The 18,224-nt window shown below is 41.9% G+C and overlaps 1 long non-coding RNA gene across 2 annotated transcripts in view; it reads right to left on the reverse strand.

The window, feature by feature from the left end:
- The window catches only part of LOC146351333 (uncharacterized), a 107,880-nt gene that overhangs the window by 59,360 nt on the left and 30,296 nt on the right, over positions 1-18,224 (reverse strand). Inside the window, exons 2-3 of one of the 2 annotated variants that reach the window (XR_014788894.1) lie at positions 2,238-2,259; positions 110-727 (exon numbers count right to left, since the gene is read on the reverse strand). The exons of the other annotated variant lie outside the window; for it this stretch is intronic. This is a non-coding gene — a long non-coding RNA (uncharacterized LOC146351333). Of the gene's footprint in view, positions 1-109; positions 728-2,237; positions 2,260-18,224 lie in introns of those variants that run through there. 2 annotated transcript variants of the gene reach the window in all.

The raw sequence follows: 18,224 nt of genomic DNA on the forward strand, positions 1-18,224 counted from the left end.
TGGTATACTCAAAGACAAGAATCCTCTCAGAGGCTGAGAGAGGCCCGAGCCACTTCCATTTTTTGATGCTCCTGCTATATTAAAAAATGAAGAAATGCCAAAACAGGGTAACAAAAATTGTGGTATATTTTAAATGTTTACGTTTAAGGAATTAAAGCTTTTAACACAAAAATACAATGCAATAATTTGTAATAAATGTTACCTTTTTATTTAACAAGTGCTTTTCTAGCTTTTTCTGTGCAAATTCACCAATTATTCTGGGGAAAAAATAGTTTTCTTGCAATGTCACAGTTTATGTTAAGCAGTTTATGTTACATCAAGTCTGAATTTGAGGTCCTCCATGAATGTGAGGCCCAGGCCAAATCCCCCCCCCCCCCGTGATAGGCTCTGGAGTTACTCCACAGCAAAGTATAACTTTGGGGACAAATTCTATGGGTAATCTAAGGTGAAAAATTAGCCAAATACTTGTCTTCACTTGCATTTATCTTGAGGTGATATTATTGGAGCTACAGTTGTGGCTCCAATAGATAAGGTGATCAGTAGAATAAGGGTTCCATAATATTAAATAGAAATCAGGGGGGTGGATCATTCTAACCTTAATAAAATCGTAAGTGTTTCACCAATCTTTCTGAAATTTGTGTGTAAGGCTCATATTCTTCATAAGGTAGTACAGGATCAGGACAACGTGGAGCATCTTTCCTGGTCCTAGGCACTCCATCCTCCCAATCTGGATTTGGGAATGAAAGACCCAGAAAACATGTGGGTGCATGGAGGGTAAGTTGTAAGCAAGCACAATTTGTGGCATTGCACAAAATCATCACTGATCATGGGGCACATCAGATAGGTCATCAGCCTTAGCTTCTAATTTCCTGGCTTTGGGCAGTTTGGACCAATGTGGGATAGCCTTAGCTTCTGGTCTTTTAAAACTGGCAGGTTTTTGATGATTGAATCTTGGTTAAATTGCCATTTTTTTCTACATGCTTACAGGAGAAAGGGCAGAGCTACGTATTACACTTGATATGGGGCTGCTGCCAAGACCAACATCCAAATGTCTATTTCCCTCCCTTCTTCCACATAACATGTTGGATTCTGTATCCTGATTCCTTTTTGAATCTCTCTCTCTCTCTCTCTCTCTCTCTCTCTCTCACACACACACACACACACACACACTCACACAGAGAGAGAGAAAGAGAGAGAGAGAGAGAGCAGTGGGGGGAGAGAGGGAAAGCAGACAGACGGGAGACAGTTATTTTGATTACCAAGATGAAATGAAGCCACTTGTGGAAAAAGATGACAGTTTATTGATAGAAAATGGATGCAGAATAAATATGCAAAGAAAGCTCACACCTCTTTCCAGCTGATCAAGCTGTCAGAGTTGGGTGTCTATCAGGGCCCCCACCATAGACAGAAGCCATTCCTAGGGCCACACAAGTTTCTCCAAGCTGGCAGTGCACATTGTCCCTTGAAGTGAGCCCAACTTGGCATGTTTTAAATAATGCTTGTATGCCTTTTCTTCCATGCCCTAATGGATGCATAAAGCATCACAGTCAAGGCAATAAATTACCTTCCTCAAGGGAAAGAGGCTCCAGCATTCCAATCTGGGCTCAGAAGCTTCCCAGCTCTTCATGGAGACATAACACTATGCTCTTATCTGAGAGGGACCAGAGGGACCTGGCAAGAACCAACAGCTTTGTACCTGCAAAACTGGCCTTGCCTGGTACCAGCTTTCCCATGTGAGGCAGCCTACTTAATTATCTAAAAGCTGCTCTCTATTCTAGGTTAACACAGGTCTCTATGCACTCAATAAACTGTGTGGAATGTGACTGTGAAAACTCACTATACTCTTCACCATCTTCCGGAGTAACCCACTACAGCACCTCCAACAAGTCATGCCTCCTGGGTTGGAATGACATGACAAGCCATGGCTGGGGCTTGAATGGGCAGCCTGGTGCCCACAGATGCCTTGGCTTGTCATGGTTAAATAAGCCATGGTGGGCTGCAGTGATCATGTGAACCAGGTTAAATAAGCCATGGTGGGCTGGGGTGATCATGTGAACCAGGTTATGCACAGAACTACCTGGGAGTAAACTCCATTGAACTCAGTGGTGGGGCTTACTTCTCACTGCATAGGTTCAACTTGTAAAACTCAAGATCTTGATGCAGCTAAGATGCACCATTTTGCTTTTAATCAGAAATGCAAATGATTTTGCCCCCCCCCAAAGAGTGTTACTATTTACCTGCTCACATGAAGTTGGTGCCCTGTCAAAAAGAAAAGAAAGATGTATTCAGCCTCTGCTTGATTACCTTCATCATTTTCTGACCAGCTCTATCCCCATAGCTTTTGAACCTGTCTTTATTAATTAATTAATTAATTTATTTATTCCATTCCATTCCATTTCTATATCGCCCAATAGCCAAAGCGCTCTGGGTGGTTCACAAAAATTAAAGCCAAAAAACAACAATATAACTTGAAAACCTCAATATCACCTCATTTACTTGCCAGACCAAGGTGGATCCCTTCAATAACCCCGGTGCTCCGGCACGTCATGTCACCATGCCTGCTCTTAAAAGGATCCCAGAGCTGGGATCCCCCATGTTCCCTTCCACCACACCACTGAGCTGCAGTGATTATGACACCTTGCAAAAATGGCTGCCAGCAGCATCCACTGCTGCTTCACCCTTTCATTTCCCCATGTAACTGTGAATCAGAGGATAGTGTCTGTAGGGAGGGAAAAAAATCTAGAGCAAAAAGTACCGTGTCCATGGATGCTTAAAAATATCTCCTCCCTGATATTCACAGTACTAGTTCTATAGCTCCTTTAACAAAAAGTGCTGAAAATATATTTTCTTTTACACATTTCCTTGGGGCTCAGCAGCTTACTCCAGCTCATTCTTTCTGTCCCTCCACCTCCACCATGATCTTCATGCCTCTTATGGACTGTGAGCCAAAAGCTGCAACTGCATCTACTACAACTGCCTTGTTTTAATACATATGAAATAATATTACTGTTGGTATTATACTTTCTCCCCACCTCCAAATAGTGGGCGTGGATGTACTACATAACAGCAAGTGACAGGAACACTTCCAAAAACTATAGCCCTTTTCAGACATCATCAGCATGACGAACGGAACATGTGGGCGGGGGGGGGACACCTGTTCATTTCTCCACACTTATTACTAGTAGCACAGTGGTAAATGTTGAAGTGCAGGTGCTTATAATGACAGTCTCCATAGCCACGCTTCCAAGGAGAGGCCAAAAATGCAGGCAGCTGTGTTGATCCGTATAATAAACCAATTCCAGCAGTTTTCATCTCTACCAGGAGAAGGTCTTTTATAAAGCTATCAGGCCCATTCAAGATCAGGGCACCTGAAAATACTTTGCAGTACAAAAGAGATGGCAAATTCATCCCCCCCCCCCAGCTACTTTGATGATTGCAGCTAACCTTAAAGGGAACAGGAAATTCTGAGCAGGTGGTAGCAGATGCCATCAGTGTCCTTGCTAAAGTAGCTCCACTACATTGCTACTTATAACTTCTGAAAGAGGGCTTAAATCAGGCTTGTATGATTCATGAATCGCCAAATCAAACACATCCATGTATGGGAGCCCACTAGAGCAAAATACACCGCCAGGTATTGGGCTGTATCCATTATAAGTCCTACTTAGAATAGACTCATTGAAATGAATGGGACTTAAGTAAGACTAACATTACATACAACCCATTGGATACAACCCTTTCTTCCTGCTTGGGCCTGCATAAACAGGAGAGTCGACAGGCTGACAGGCCACAGATGCATAGCTTGTGGGAATGCACTTGACTTGGTGAGTCACAAGGTGTGCAGGTGAGCCACGAGTTCCTGGGACTGGTACAAGCCAGCCAAAGTTAAGAACTCATAGATCCCATTGATTTTAATGACAGAGAGCTGAGAGTTAATTTCCTTCATGATCACAGTGGCGTGGTTCTCACAATCACCACAGCCCACAACAGCTTCTCAGCCATGGTGGGTTGCAGCACCCACAGGCACCAGGTTGCCAATTCAAGGCGCCACTGCTGTGGCTTTTCATGCTGTCTGAACCCAGCAAGGATGGCTTGCTGGGGTGGTTAACAAACCGCCCCACAACCCTACAACAGGCCATGGGTTCTGGGCAGTTTGTTGCCCGGCGAGGATAAGTATGCAAATCAGCTGGTACACAACCAGCACGTGCAGGGTGGTTAACAAGCCACTGTTGCTTGTTAACCACCCTGTGATCATGTAAATCAGGCCAGTGACTTCAACATGTTTGACTTGGGCTGAATTGTGCCCTGAGTCTGAAATCCTATGCTACGTTATCTGGGAATAAGCCCCATTGAATTCAATGTGGTTTTAATGTTCTATATATTTTAAATTGTTTTATTGTGTGTTGTTTGGTTTTAATTTTTGTGAACCGCCCAGAGAGCTTCGGCTATTGGGCGGTATAGAAATGAAATAAATAAATAAATAAATAAATAAAAGGCTTTCTTTTGAATAGATGTGCATGGTCTTCCACCCTTAGCGTTGGCCTAGAATTAAGTTTAAATATTTTTTTTTAAAATAGGAGTGAACATTAATTCTGGGCTTTCCATGAAAATTAAGTCTATTTCTCTCAGCTACAAATAATCTAAGCTAGCGTGCTCAGATAATGAATCACTACTTTATAGAGGCAGATTGAGTCATAATGTAGCTCTAAGTACTGAACAGGGATTTGTATAAATTTCTGTTCATGGAAAACTCTGGGATGCTACACCCACACTGGGTAGAGGACAAAGTCAAGATTAAATGACAAAAGGTGCGAGCTCTCAGGAAGTGGTCCATTTAGTGGGCAGCATAAAGGTTACAACAAGTCTTCTGTTCCATTAACATAGAGTTTGTGCACTGTAGGCGTTTCTGAAACAAAATGCTTTCATTCCCAGTCCCAAAATGTTTTAAAACTTTATAGGCCAAACTTTATTAGGTTTTCTTAATGTTTTATTAAGATGCCTGCATGAGAGCCGTACCCTTGTCAGCTGTGTATGTTTCTTTCTCTTTTCCATGGTTCTTTTCTCTATTCGTTGGTTTTAAATTTTATGTTCATGTCTTTACAGCCTGGGGCTCTCTTATATCCTAATTTATTTTTTATTTACTTCAAGCCTTCAAGATATCTCTGCCATCAGCACTGATTTATAATGTCTAGGAACATAATCCATCTATGAATCTTTCCTGGGACTGTCACCATGCCATGAAAAAAGCCAACATTTAATAATCTTCTTTGGTGGAAAACAAGGTTGAAAATTATCCCTGGGACCTTTACAAACATGAGGTGATGATTTCCAGGATGCTGTGAGTGTGGGGTTGGCAATATGCCAGCGATAACAGAAAGGCAGGCTGTCCTTTACTTTTGGAAGCCACTCTAGCCCAAATTTCAATAATTCTCAGCTGACCATCAGCAATGTACATTTTCTTAATGTTCATGGAAACATGTTGTTAACAGGCTCTGGAGTTATATCGCACTGCCTCTGTTTGAGCTTTTCTGCACAAGGCTATTAATCAGCTGTTAATCCGTTGTATCTACTTTTGGTTTCATCGCAGAATTGAAACCAAGCACTACATGAGTTTTTTCTTTCCTGATTTTCCTCTGCATAACCTCTAGGTGGCACTGTGGTATAGTGGAATAGCACAAATGCCAAGTGAAAACAGCTGTTTCTTTTGCTTTCGCAATTAAATGTTGCATTTCCCCTGCCCTAAAAAAAACACGCCAAAAGTGCTGGTTAGACACAGAAACTGGAGGGCCACAACATTATCTAAAGAACTGGTAAACAACTGTGAGTAGGGAATGTTGAGCACATGATAAATGCCTTATCTTACCAGAAAATATATATATATGATGAAACAGTGAAAGGTATGGTTGTTAGGCATAAATGTGCAGCCTCAAATATGATCCAAAAGAAATAAAATTATTGTCTTAGCTGCTCAGTTGGATTTTATGATTAACTAAAAAGGTTCAGAGGCTCTGGGCCACCCTTTAAAAAATAATGTTTCTGTATTTATGTATTGTCCTTCAGCAGAGCTTCCAGCAGATGATACACAACCAAGAAAAATATACACAAATATCATATCCTACTGTTTTCTAATGCGCAGCTGCCTATTTTTCAAACCTTTTCTACCACTTTTGCCTTTTTCAGATCCTTGAAAAATGCATATAAGTGTATTTTTTAATGTTCTGCTGGTGCTCCAAGTGTAAATGCTTTTCAGAAAAATCATATATGATGAACAAGTGGAGGGGAAACAAAGGGCAGTATCTAAGTGTTCCCCCATGCAAGTGTGCATCAGGAAGCAGGAACAGCCAGAAACAAGGAGAAACGCTCATTTCTGAAATGAGGGATGTCAGCAGAGCTTGCAGAAGGATGCTCTGCCAAGTTGTCCCAGTCAGGGAGCACACATCTCCACTTGTTTCCAGAGTTGCATTCTGAATTGCTACTTTTTGTTGCATGAGCGATAGATCCCAGTTGTGTAACTGATCAAATGGGACCACAGTGGCTTTACTAGATACTGCCAAAAGAATACAGTTTAGGTGGAAGTTGAAAGATACAGATACTTTGCGTCACTGTCAGAAGAATATACATATCACAATAAAGCATAAAGCTCTTCTATGTGAGGATGACTCCAAACCAGAGTTGTTCAAACAAGGGTCAGGATTTGAAAGTGACAGAATCACCATGTTGCATTCCAGTTTTTCCTGAATTTTGGAACCATCTTCTCCTTGGAATAGGATAATTCTCCTTGTACCAGAAACTTGTACTTGCTCCTTCCACACATGTGCTCACCATTGTTTTGTCTAATCAATAAGAATTCTCAAAGATGACATTTGCATGAAAATGAAGATGGTGAATATCTCACTTATCTTAAAAGCGCAGGGCTCTTCTGAGAAATGTTTGGCAGCCATTCACTCTTACAGTAACACTTTGCTATAATGGTACTTTAATGCTGAATTGGCAATAAAAGCCTGACTGAGGTGCTCATGGCAGCCAGATTAATGCTGAATAAACGTCATTATGAGTGCAGAGCTGTGCCAGGACAGGAATTTCTTATGCACCAGGCAATCTGGCAAGTGCAAAGAATGAGACACATTGACTAGCCTTGGGAAGACAGCTTCATTCCATTTCAACATAATAACCGCATACATCTACACATCATTTTTCTACTACCGGATCCTCCAAATCCTCAAACTCCTTTTAGTAACCTCATTTCTAAAGAAAGGAAGCAAGGAAACAAACCTATTTCCTCCAAGAGAAAAGGGGACAGTAGGCTGCCAGAGAAGTACATTGATAAGGTCACCATGCTTCTCAGAAGAGGAAAACAAAACAAAAAGAACCATGGGATGATACATGTTACTTGCTACCTGATCCTTTTAACTGGGGGAGACTAGTGGATCCAATTTCAGTAGGGCAGACATTCCATTCTGGGTTTTAGTTACACACAGTCAGGAATCTAAAGGAGCTATCCAAGGTGCTGCATCCATTTTGGGGATAGGGTCCAGCACCTTGGATATCTTTTTAGACATCTGGCTGGCTGTAACTAAAACCCAGAATGGAATCTCCACCCCACTGAAATTGGATCCACCATCCTCCCCTGCTTTTAACTGGAGATGCGAAGGACTGAACCTGAGCCTTCTGCCAACAAAGCAGGTGCTCTACCACTGAGCAATGTTCCCTCCCCTTGAAAGATTGCATGCTCTTCCACATTAAACATTCATGACCCATAGAAAGTGAATATGTCTGGGCATGTGCAGTGGGTCATGAGCAATGAATCATAGAATAATAGAAGCATAGAATAGTAGGGTTGGAAGGGGCCTACAAGGCCATCGAGTCCAACCCCCTGCTCAATGCAGGAATCCAAGTCAGAGCATCCCTGACAGATGGCTGTCCAACCTCATCTTGAATGCCTCCAGTGTGGGAGAGCACACTACCTCCCTAGGTAATTGGTTCCATTGTCGTATTGCTGTAATAGTCAGGAAGTTTTTCCTGATGTTCAGACAGAATCTGGCTTCCTGTAACTTGAGCCCATTATTCCGTGTCCTGCACTCTGGGATGATCAAGAAGAGATCCTGGCCTTCCTCTCTATGACAACCTTTCAAGTACTTGAAGAGCGCTATCATATCTCCCCTCAGTCTTCTCTTCTCAAGGCTAAACATGCCCAGTTCTTTCAATGGGTGGGACACTAAGGAGGTGCACTGAATTTGACTGAAGCCCAAGCTGAATCGGGCCCATTCAGATCAGTTCTGGTTTTTCCTGACGCAAAGGGTCAGTCCCTGGTATCTCCAGGTGGAGCTGGGAAAAGCTCCTGTCTGAAACCCTGGAGAGCTGCTGCCAATCAGGGTACATAATACTGAGCTAGATAGACTGGTCTCATTCAGTCAGTATAAGGCAGTTTTTAGGTCCCTGATGTTTTCTCCATAAAGACAGCTCCCACGGCCCAAAATATAAAAACAGCCTCCATGTCGCAGCACTTTTGTGTGCACTGACCCTTAGATGTCTCTCCCTCAAGCTTGTCCCCCTTCCAGTCCTAACCTACTTATGCATATCAGAAAAGAGCCACAATCTGATGTGTACCTGTGCTGGCACAAAGAAACACCAGTGTCAGCTCAGGCAGGATGCCATTGCAATACACGTTGAACAATAAGAATGCCAAATGTGGATTGAATTTTAAAAAAACAAAACAACGGGTAGCAGGAGAAAAAAAAATCTGGGGGCACCATGCAAAGGCAGATTGGTAGGCAGTGTGTCAAAGAGGCGGGGGGAGGCGGAATATAGGCAGTCTAATTTGGCCTTTACAATAAAAGACTACCTATGTGATTATCTATATCCTGTGTTTTTATGTGTAGCCTGCTGGTTATCATTAACCCCCTGCAAGGAAAGCAAGCCATTACAAGTCCATTCAAGTAAAAATGTGCAGGATGCATCTTGCAGCCTTTTCTACCTTGCAGGAAAACAAGGGAGTCTTTGAGAATGAGCCTACATTCTTCACTCCTCTTTTTCCTTAGGGGATTTAAAGAGCTGAGACCTCTAAGGAATTTATTGGTCCAAAGGGAACAAGCCATGGTGCAAAAAAGAGCCAACAAATTTAACATTACCCAGTTGGTTCTTTACCCAAGTGTGAAACCTAGGTCTCTTGAATTTGAAAATGACTTCTTGGGTTTTTTGTTAGTCCTTTGGGGTTGGGGAGTTACAAGGTTTAGTTTGCAAGACTCAAGCCACTTACTCAAGAGTAGTTCCAGTGGGATGAACTGGGTTACTCTCAAAAAAGTGGCTTGAGGTTAGCAGTCTCAGTAAGTGATCCTTCATCCCCTATTTCTAAAAATAATAAAGGATCCATATTATTGAAACCAGACATTTCTTTACATCTATAAAATCTAGAGGACTTAAGGAAGTTGAAGAAACACTTGAAATCCATATAAAGTAAAAACTGAAAAAAGAAAACAAATACCTTAAGAACATTCAAACAACTTTCTCTTTTACTTTACAAAACATTTTTTGTCTCAAACACACACCTATCCAAACATCCTGAGTTGCCAAAATTCTACAAATACAAGAATGTGTTAGCCAACGTTGAGGTAAATATTCAATGAGATGTTTGTATCCAATGGATGAATTTATTAAGGTCTGTTTAATTTTACAATTTAACCAGTAACATTATAAAGAAAAATGAGGGATTACCACAAACCTGATTTATTAAACCATAAGACAGATGGCTATGAATTAAAAAAACAACAACCTGAAATGTGTCACAAACTTGATTTTGGAATATGTTTATTTTATGTAAAATAAAAATGTAGAACACATAAATTCAGCTAAGCAACACATGTGAAGATGCATATTTTAAACTCTGGGTTTGATTAGGGTGTTAAAGTGTGATGACTAATGATAAATCTTATTTTGACTTGCTTCTGTTGGAAAGTAAGTTTTGCATCTGGGAAAACATACCTCAGTTAATAAACTGAGTTTAAGAGGAGGCTAAACCAAGCTCAAGAACAGGAAATACAAAAATACAAACTTTCCCACATTTCTAAAGTGGAACAATAAAACGTTACTCAGAAAGGAAAAAAAGACATGTCCCCTGCCAAGGAAAGATCACTATCTCAGGGCTTTAAAGCTTCTTAAGATAAAGTCCATCTTCTAAGACATCCCATACAAATTTCTAATGTTTTCTTTTAATGATATGAGACAATGTACATTAAATGCATCAGTCACAGGCCTGATATATTTGCATCACTGCACGTTCCTTGCAAGACCAAGCACAGATTAAGAAGGTCAAGACAGCAGAAAGAGAATGAATCATTTCTTAGTTATGTGGCCCTGTCTAAAGGTTAAGGATCCAAATGATACAGTGATACTTAGGGCCTTTAGGGGATAATTGCTTAAAACAGTTCTATTTGAGCTACCTTGGACAGGTGGTTTTGTCAGTAACTTGACTATTGCTATATTTTATGAAACTATTTATTACCTCTGTGGAAAACAAACCAATGCTGTTACAGATGCATCTCTGGTTATATTTGCAGTCATGTACACTCAAAAGGTCTGCTGGTCCAGATGTTTCTTCCCAGATGTAATGTCTTCTACAGGCAGTATCTAAGATGGCTAACAATGTTTTTGGCAGGGCTCCTGAGCCTTTAACAGCTGTATACAAGCACAAATCTGCATCACTGTAGCTAGCAACCTGGGAAAGCTTTACTTCTTGCATTTCTTTGTTGCATAGCAGTTTCAAAGCACAGGAACTCTGCCAGAAACAAAGTTAGCCATCCAGGTTGTAGTTAATTGCAATAGGATTAGCCAGTGTTGTATATTGTTAAAGTTAATCTCTAGGAAATAATTGAAACAGCTTAAGTAAAAGGTTCTCTTATTATAGAGATCATTAGACAGATATGTTGACCACAGCATAGAAATGTACTTAGCTTTCCATGTTTCAGATTCATGCTCACACTGTATGGTCATAGCATTCCTACTCATGGAAACAGCCAATATTTGAAAGGTAGTTACAATGTATGACATGAAGTTTCCAATCATTTCAGGAAATTGCTAAAATTATGGGCATAAATTGATTCAGGGTATGACTGAATCCTATTTGCCCGAGGATGTGTGGTGTTTCTCAGCATGTGCACCACGTGTATTTTGTACAATATATCCCAGAACACATTAAAAAGTGCTGGCATGTAATTATGCATATCCTGAACCATATCCTTGAGTAACACTCCACTTCTGATTTCCAACACCCCTTCCTGAAGTTGTGCTGTTGACCTGAATCCAGAATAAAGCCCTATTCCATGTTTGGTGCCTGTGGGTACCAAATGCATCAAGGGGCAACTAGGAACACTGTTGGTTACAGATAACGATGACAATGTACATACCAACCCCCAAAGATATAAACTTGGAATTTCAAACATTTTATTCTAGACTACATAGAAAGGATAGGGATTTTATGAATCAGGAATTTGAAAAATTCTTTCCAGATTTGGTCCTTCCACAATTGGATTTCAGCAAAAGGAACTACATGTAGAGCCTTTACAGGTGGAAGAGGTCAAGGGTGTTACTGAGAGTATGAGGAATGGGAAAGCTCCAGGGCAGATGGTTTTCCTACAGAATGGTATAAGGCAGACTTAGATTTTTTGACTCCCAAGCATTTTTGTCTTTATCACCAGGCTTTTGAATCAGGAACTTTACCAGTGTCTTTATGTGATGCTTATATATCAGCTATTCCTAAACCTGGCAAAGACCATACCAATTGTGCAAACTATCAGCCAATTTCTTTAATTAATATGGATGCTAAAATATTAACTGCAATTCTTGCTAATAGACTCCAGAGTGTGATACATACATTACTACATCCTGATCAAGTGGGATTTATTCACCAAACACAGGGAGCAGATAATTTAAGGCTTGTAGTACATCTGATTGCTTTTAATATTGAAAGAATAGATTCTGCTGCGATTACTTCATTTGATGCTGAGAAAGCATTTAACAAATTATATTGGCGGTTTATATTTGTGACTTTGGAAAACTTTTGGCTTTTCACAGGAATTTTTAAGATGGGTTAGGATTTTAGAATCTCTCTCCTATGTCACCTGTTATGACAAATGGAATTCTTTCAAGTTTTTCTGTTTAGAGTGGGGTAGAGGGCTGGGCTGTCCTCTGTCTCCCTCCCTCGATATTTGATTTGTGCTTGGGACACTTGGCATGTACAATTAGGCAGAGTAGGGAATTTCATGTTTTGTATACATAGGTGTGCCTTTCTGCCCTCCAGCTGCTTCACTTTTCCTCCTCACTGCCACCCCCAGACCGTTCCTTTCCTCCCTCATCCCAGGCACAGCCACCATGGCCTTTACTTCCCCACTGTTGCTGATGCCACAGTGGCCTTTCCTTTCTTTGTCTTATTTTGCCACCACGTGTACACTGCCTTTCCTCCTCCCCGCCACCTTGGCGTTCCTCCTTTCCTTGCTGCTGCATGCATCTGCTTGTGACTGCTGTGGGCTTTCCTTCCTTCCCACCTATGCAGTGACCATGGCCTTTACTTCCCCACTGTTGCTGATGCCACAGTGGCCTTTCCTTTCTTTGTCTTATTTTGCCACCACGATGCAGAGTTCCAGAGAATAGCAAGGAGGGACAAGAAGGCCTTCTTAAATGAACAATGCAAAGAAATCGAGGAAAACAACAGAATGGGAAAGACTAGAGATCTCTTCAAGAAAATTGGAGATCTCAGGGGAACGTTTTGTGCAAAGACGGGCATGATCAAGGACAAAGAAGGCAGGGACCTAACAGAAGCAGATGAGATTAAGAAGAGGTGGCAAGAATACACAGAAGAACTATACAGGAAAGATCTGAATGTCCCTGATAGCCATGATAGTGCGGTCACTGAACTTGAGCCGGACATCCTAGAGAGTGAAGTCAAGTGGGCCTTAGGAAGCATTAGTAACAACAAAGCTAGCGGAGATGACAGTATTCCAGCCGAGCTATTTAAAATCCTAAAAGATGATGCTGTTAAAGTGCTGCATTCAATATGCCAACAAATCTGGAACACTCAACAGTGGCCACAAGACTGGAAAAGGTCAGTTTACATTCCAATTCCAAAGAAGGGCAGCGCCAAAGAGTGTTCAAACTACCGCACAATTGCGCTCATTTCACATGCCAGCAAGGTGATGCTCAAAATCCTACAAGCTAGGCTTCAGCAGTATGCGAACCGAGAACTACCGGAAGTACAAGCTGGGTTTCGAAGAGGCAGAGGAACTAGAGATCAAATCGCCAACATTTGCTGCATCATGGAGAAAGCAAGAGAATTCCAGAAAAACGTCTATTTCTGCTTCATTGACTACGCTAAAGCCTTTGATTGTGTGGATCACAACAAACTGTGGCAAATTCTGAAAGTGATGGGAGTACCAGACCACCTTACCTGTCTCCTGAGAAACCTGTACGAGGGTCAAGAAGCAACAGTCAGAACCAGACATGGAACAACCGATTGGTTCAAAATTGGGAAAGGAGTACGACAAGGCTGCATATTGTCACCCTGCTTATTTAACTTATATGCAGAGTACATCATGAGAAATGCCGGGTTGGATGAATCAGAGGTCGGAATTAAGATTGCTGGGAGAATTATCAACAACCTCCGATATGCAGACGATACCACCCTAATGGCAGAAAGCGAAGAGGATCTCAAGAGCCTCTTGTTGAGGGTGAAAGAGGAGAGTGCAAAAGCTGGTTTGAAACTCAACATTAAAAAAACGAAGATCATGGCATCTTGCCCCATCACTTCCTGGCATAAAGAAGGGGAAGAAATGGAAGCAGTGACAGATTTTACTTTCTTGGGCTCCAAGATCACCGCAGACGGTGACTGTAGCCATGAAATTAAAAGACGCTTGCTCCTTGGGAGGAAAGCTATGGCCAACCTAGACAGCATAGTAAGAAGCAGAGACATCACCTTGCCGACAAAGGTCCGTCTAATCAAAGCTATGGTTTTCCCAGTAGTAATGTATGGCTGTGAGAGCTGGACTATAAGGAAGGCTGAGCGCCGCAGAAGTGATGCTTTCGAACTGTGGTGCTGGAGAAGACTCTTACGAGTCCCCTGGACTGCAAGGAGGTCAAATCAGTCCATCCTAAAGGAAATCAACCCTGAGTGCTCATTGGAAGGACAGATAATAAAGCTGAAGCTCCAATATTTTGGCCACCTAATGCGAAGAGAAAACTCCCTGGAAAAGACCCTGATGCTGGGAAAGACTGAAGGCAAAAGGAGAAGGGGACAGCAGAGGATGAGATGGCTAGATAGCATCACGGATGCAATGAATATGAACTTGAGCACGCTCCGGGAGAGAGCGCAGGACAGGAAGGCCTGGCGTGCTATGGTCCATGGGGTCACGAAGAGTCGGACACGACTGAACGACTGAACAACAACACCGTACACTGCCTTTCCTCCTCCCCGCCACCTTGGCGTTCCTCCCTTCCTTGCTGCTGCATGCATCTGCTTGTGACTGCTGTGGGCTTTCCTTCCTTCCCACCTATGCAGTGACCATGGCCTGTCCTTCCTGCCTCACTGCCACCCCCACTGGTGTTGCTGCAGCCTTTTCTTCTCTCCTACCATACTACTGCAGATCAGGAGATAAGGTGAGCATGGCAGGAATGGGGCGGGAGAAGAAGGGAGTCATGAGCAACAAGGGAGAGGAGGAAGGAAATAGCAAGGGGGAAGAAAAGGAGAAGGAAATAGTCAGGGGAGGAGGAGGAAACAGTGAGCAGGGGTAGAGGAGGAGGAAGAAAAAGGGGGCATGAGTGGGGGAGAAGAGGAGGAAGGAAATACAAGGGCAGGGAAGAAGAAGAAGAAGAAGAAGAAGAAGAAGAAGAAGAAGAAGAAGAAGAAGAAGAAGAAGAAGAAGAAGAGGAAGAAGAAGAAGAAGAAGAAGAAGAAGAAGAAGAAGAAGAAGAAGAAGAAGAAGAAGAAGAAGAAGAAGAAGAAGAGGAAGAAGCACCCATCCACCCTGACAACAATTTTTGGTGGTGCCCACAGACACATTTCAAAATGTAAAATGTGCCCGTGGACCAAAAAAGGGCTGCCTACTCCTGACTGAATCACTGCAAAGTTGCCCAAGCTTCCATATGTACTATTTCTGTAGATTTAAAATTGAGGCTGATTCAACAAAAAATGAGGTTTCATATATATTGGACACCACAGAGATTTTTAAGAACAAGCTGCTTGCCTTGCTAAGGCGCACGATGTAGGCATTCCCTGTGCTGGCTTCCTTTTGGCGGGAAGTCATTGCTCGTATACATTTTGTTCTTGAAAAGTGTGTGATAATCACAGATATTCATGTGCTTTGAAATTATATTCCTGTGATGTGGGGATCAACAGATGGATCACAAAAGTAGACTTTGAGAGCCCTTACAGTTGCAAAAAGATTTATACCTCAAGCTTGGAAGGATAAACACCACCACCACCACCAATCATTCAATGGACTGATCTTACAGCTTTTGCTACATTTGAACATATCTCCTGCAGTTGTCAACATGGTTTGGATGGTTATTTAGATATATGGACTGCTTATATTAATGTATATATTTGAATAGAAGTGTTGAATCCTTTCCCCCACCCTTCTTTTTCTTTTTGTTGATGGTGTTATTAACTATTATTGTGCATGGATATACTTTGGGGGTTTTCTACATGAGGCTTTTAACCCATCACTTCACTGAGGCTTCTGTTTCCGGATTCTTTGCAGGATTAAGCTCAGCTCCTTTACATGCATTTTTTCCAGGGTTTTTCTTTCTCTTCCTTTCCTTATGTTGCATTACACAAGCACTAGGTGGCACTGTGGTATAGCAGAATTGCGCAATTACACTAGGCTTTCCCCCCACCATTCACAAATAATACCAGACTTTCCTTATTAGAAACACACCCGCCCACACACCCTGCTAAAATGGTTGCAAAGCACGGGAAAGGCCTTGGAAGATGAGGACTTTGTGTAAAGGACCCGCAAACTACATAAGTGAGGAATCACAAGCACACAATAAATGCCTCATGTAGAAAGGCTCTTAATGTCATATTCTTTCTTTTTCTCTTTTTTTCTTTCTTTCTCTTTCTCTTTTCCTCTTTCATTGCTGCTTTATTCCCCTTTCTCTTTTTGTTTTTGCTATATTTGCATATATAAAGTAGAAACACTTGGGGCTAGACTAATCCTTTTTTGTCCCTCCATGTCCTGGCCATGCCATACACATGACATCGGCATCAGTCTGAAGGTCTGATTAACCAGTTCCAGACCTCACATTGGAAACTCTGTGCACATAGATCACACAATATGCATTTGAAACCAAGTGCCTGAATAGTACTTAAATTAGTTATGCTTTATACCCATTGAAATCAATGGAATTTAAGTTAGGCATGACTAACTTCTCCTACTGATTTCAATGGGACTAAAGCATAACCAACGTAGTCTGGATCCAACCCCATGTATAGTCAATATATGAGTTTACTGAACTAATGACATTATTTCAGGGGTGTGCAAGTGAGCCCAGGAGGCTGGAGTTGCTTCATGTTGTGAAAATAGTTCTATTGTACTGATTTTTTTTTTTAAAAAAAATGGCTCATATATAATCTCTGTTTCAAAGAAAAAGTATTTCTGTAAGTTAGTGCTGCTATTGCTGGTTTTGCATCCAGTAGTATAGCCTGGACTACTGGTTGTTATGGTTATCCTGGCATGCTAATGAACCATGAGTACATTTTAGCAATCACTAGGCATGACAATGTACCATATGAAAGCAGGATCTGGGGTTGGATCCAGAAAGAAAGAAAAAAAAGAGAAAAAGAAAGAAAGAAAGAAAGAAAGAAAGAAAGAAAGAAAGAAAGATCAGCAAGAGAGGTCCTTCTCACTTGCCCACCTGTGAGGGCTTACATGGTGAGTACACTAGAGAGGGCATTGTTTGCAGTGGCCCTGTACCTCTGGAACAAGTTGCCATCAGGGGTCCTCCAGGCCCCATCATTGCAGGCTTTTAAGAAGGCCTTGAATATTACCTGTTTACTCTGGACTCCCCCTGATTATGTTTGATCGAGACTGGGTTATAGCTACAATTGTGTTGTAGCTTCAGTCTTATGCTGGTGTTTGTTGTTTTGTGGAACCTTTGCCATTTCAATTACCACACTGGGTTTTTATTATTACTATTATTATTATTACATGTACTTAATCGTTTGTATGCTGCCTTGGGAGGGCTCTTATTTATTTAAATATTTAAGGGCACAATCCTATCAAGATAGGCGGCCGCCTCTGAACTCGGAGGTGACTGCCTATCCAAAGCAGGGCAGGAGAAGCATGGAAGGGATCGTTCCCTGCGCGCTTCTCCTGCCCTGCATTTTTTGACTAAGTGGCTGTCTACCCTGAGAGCACGGAGCAAGGAAGGAGGCTGCTGTACGACACATAGGATGTGTCATACAGGCAGCTATGCTCTCCCTTTCCTGGAACACGCCCAGCCATACCCTTCTCCAGCCACTCCGTGCTCCTCTTGTGAGCGTTGAGGATGGAGCGTTCCATGCTGCTCTGAGGCAGCGTGGGAGTGGAGAAAGCTCGGTTTTCTGGGAACCGACCTCAGAGTGCAGGCTCTGAGGTCGGTTCCCTGAAAACAGCATATCCTATGGCCTCCTAGCCACTGTCTAGCAGCCATAAGATTGCTCCCTAAATAAAATAAATAATTTAGTAAATGTGTTCTCATAAAATGCCGCTTGGCTTATTTGTAGGCTTCTTGCATCTTGAGCATGTCACCATAATGACATCATCATCATTGGGGGGGGGCAGGGAAGAAACAATGGCAACTCTGTGATATCTTCATTAATTTTTAGCCTTTAGGCAATGACAATTGACTGTGCAGTTTCTTGTTTGTTTATTCTGCTTGCTTGCTAATGCACAAATCTTATTATTTTGCTTTTGTACATTTTGTCTCTCCTCTCTCATTTATTGGTTCTCTTTAGGCTACTGCTTTTTCTTTCCTTTCTCTTTCTGTAGATTCTTTTTTTTTTTTTTAACAGCTTTTCTCCTGGTCATTTTCTGCCAGGGTGCCAATGATCTTTTCATCATCCTGCTAACATGTACTCACTCTGGGCATAACCAAGACACAGTGAAGCTCTTTTAAATTCCACTGCTTTCCGCATGGGCTTAACTCCCTCTGAAATTAAAGGTAAGCATGCTTATGGTTGCAGCCTTAAGGCTACATCCAAC

Source organism: Heloderma suspectum, chromosome 3 (assembly GCF_057233095.1).
Source record: "Heloderma suspectum isolate Gila_16-S chromosome 3, 16-S_ref, whole genome shotgun sequence".
Lineage (NCBI taxonomy): Eukaryota > Metazoa > Chordata > Lepidosauria > Squamata > Helodermatidae > Heloderma > Heloderma suspectum.